At 35.0% G+C, this 2,974-nt stretch overlaps 1 protein-coding gene across 1 annotated transcript in view; it reads right to left on the bottom strand.

The window, feature by feature from the left end:
* Positions 1 to 732, bottom strand: part of SQOR (sulfide quinone oxidoreductase) — an 802,763-nt gene extending 802,031 nt beyond the window's left edge. The window contains exon 1 of the mRNA XM_044073360.1: positions 424 to 732. The gene's annotated coding sequence lies outside the window, so the exon portion shown is untranslated. The remainder of the gene's footprint in view (positions 1 to 423) is intronic.
* Between the last annotated feature and the right edge of the window lie 2,242 nt (positions 733 to 2,974).

Consider the following 2,974-nt stretch of genomic DNA (forward strand, 5'->3'; position numbering starts at 1 on the left):
CTGGCTAATATAACTACTATTAAAGAAAATAAAGGAAATATTTTTGTCCTAAAATCTCTGGACATTTGCCATTTTTTTCAATTTTTCTGCAGGGCACAACTGCCCAAAGAGGGGCAGTCCCTCACAAAGTGGGACAGGTGTAAACCCTACTTAGCTATCGTCTAAAAAAGTCAAGATTCAGCTAGTATACTCTAACAGGAAGGCAACAACCTAGGATTACGTAAGCATTTAGGCGAAGGCAAGATGCATTAGGTAGTAATTATGACGAAAACATAAGCATGATGTACGAACTCTATAATTGTTCTGCAGACTTAACAGAGCCCTACTAACAGTAAACTGATTTTTTTAAGGAGGCAAACTGCATTTATGGTACGGTTCCAACTGTTAACGTATTACGACAAAACAAATTACAACATAACGTACCACTTCCAAAATGTAACAGTCACTGCTTCGTGATGCAAATAAAGCAACAACAACCGCTATTTATGGACGTCAGACGGAGACTTTGAACTACGATGGTGGTACAGAGTTCAAGACGTAACGTCACTTCTGCTTCGGGCCGCGCTTCTCTATGGGTTAAATAGATCGAGTGTTCTGTAACGAGAACGAGGATAGAACATCTTAAATTGGGAAGCCATTTGAGAATAAATAATCGTCCATGTTAATGATTCTGTAGGAGTTTAATCAGAAGTCCAGCCAGAAGCAAGATTTTACAGTCTGTAGCTCTGGACACAAGTTAAAAGTCGGGTTCTGAATCTCTTTTGTTCTTGCCAAACAACCCCACCCATTAAATAGTCATCAGGTTGCAACTTGCACTGTCACACAGTTCTTTCAGAAATGTACTTTTGTTTCCATAATGACTTTATTTCTAATTATTCGCTAAAATGCATATAACACAGGCAGATTCTACATATTAATGTAAAACACGCCCTTCATAAAATAATAATACATCTCTGATTCATTTGGCAACTCACTGTAAAAACACTTTACTAGGGAAGCTTCAGACAACAATATATTACAAATGAGGGAAACAAGTTATTTAAGGTGGCTTTAATTATGAGGACAGCAGCTGTTGTTCCTGTTTATTGTATGCAATCCACACATACTGAGTTACGGAAAAATTGAGATGGTTAAGCCACGAATGGAGAAAAGAGGTGATCAGAAGATCATGACTGGGCATATACCTGAACTTTGCGTTTTAATGTGAAAGAAAGCCCACCGTTCACACATAGGCACAGTTGCAAACACACGCCTCCTGCTACCTAATCTGCTAAGATTGGTATTAGTCAAAAGAAAAGGCAAACATGCTTTTCACACACACACACACGTGTGTGTGTGTGTGTGTGTATATATATATATATATATATATATATATATATATAAATATGTATATATTAATATATCTATATATATATATATATATATGTGTGTGTGTGTGTGTATATATATATATATATATATATATATATAGATATATATATATATATATGTATATATATATATATATATATATATATATATATATATATATATGTGTATATATATATATATATATATATGTATGTGTATATATATATATATATATATATATATATATATATATATATATATGTGTATATATATATATATATATATATATATATATATATATATATATATATATATATGTATATACCCTTTCTTTAATAAGTGTAGCACAAAAAAAACCTCTGCTTTCTCCGATTTCAGCACCTTACATTTAAAGTAATGTTGCATATTTCTACATTTAGCAGCCTACCATGACGTTTGCGGGGCATATTTCTAAACCTCTTAGTGCAAGAAATCTGGACAAAAGTCTGACAAAATGGGAGTCAAAGGCCCCAAACAAGAGACAGATGTTACATTTTGCTCTTATAAACTTACATGTTGCTAGAATAACAGAGTTTGTTTTAACATACATTTTTCTGGAGGATTGGAAGTCTAAAACTTAAAAGATTATCATTATATGGTGACTTCAGTCCTCAGATCATTCCAGTGATTTGCTAGAAAACCACAAATAAGAGACAGTAATCTGGACTTTATGCGAAAATATGGACAGTTGAGAGGTATGTGGGGTATAAATATCTAAGCAATAATGCAGTTATGTAGCATATGACGATGAGGCTAACTCATGACTGACAGAGCAAGCTACATCTATAAATTAGCAGAAATTAATGAACATTCTAGAAGGAGCATCATGGGTCAGCAAGCAAGCATTTTAAAAAAAAGACATCTGAAACATTAGTTGAGTTCACAAATAAATTACTTTAATAAATACAAAGTTTGTTTGTTTTTAAAATAAAAAATACAAGTTTACAATGGGCAGGATTCACGATGGCTTGCACAGAGTCTAAGAGTAGTGTAAGACTCCATGCAGCCATCGCTATCCAGGAACAGCCTGTATGTGCGTGTAAGAGAGCACCTAAAATGGCTCTTACACGGACAGGGCGTGGATATGCTAATTACCTCACTTGCAGCCGAAAGGCATGCAAACGAGGTAATTTCGCGATCCAGGAAGCAGAAAGCTGCCCGTGTAAGAGCTGTGTTATCTGCAGAAATGTACTCAGTTGATAACTAAGTACCATTCTGCAAATAACACAATGGAGCCTTGTCAGCTCCAAATAAAGGTTGCAAATGTTCCAGGCAGCATGCCAATGGCCAAATATGTGGCCAATGGCAACGTACCCCGATGCAAAAATAAAATAAAAATTTTATTTTTTTTTCGGTGATCGCCGATGTTTAAACGTAGCGCAGCGCCACGCAAACGGGCTGCGCTATAAAAAAACAGAAAAATAAAAATTTTAAACCCACAAATTTTTATGCAAAGCATGAATTTACAATGTAAGGGAATAGCAGGCTGAAAACAACATGGCCACCGAGTAGGGGTTGCTAAGGGGGGAAGCTGAGTGTAAGACATGTAACTAAGCATTAGTAGGCAATCCCATGTAAATGAGTG

The sequence above is a fragment of the Protopterus annectens genome, chromosome 5.part1 (genome assembly GCF_019279795.1).
Source record: "Protopterus annectens isolate FY-2018-M chromosome 5.part1, PAN1.0, whole genome shotgun sequence".
NCBI classification, from domain to species: Eukaryota; Metazoa; Chordata; order Ceratodontiformes; family Protopteridae; genus Protopterus; species Protopterus annectens.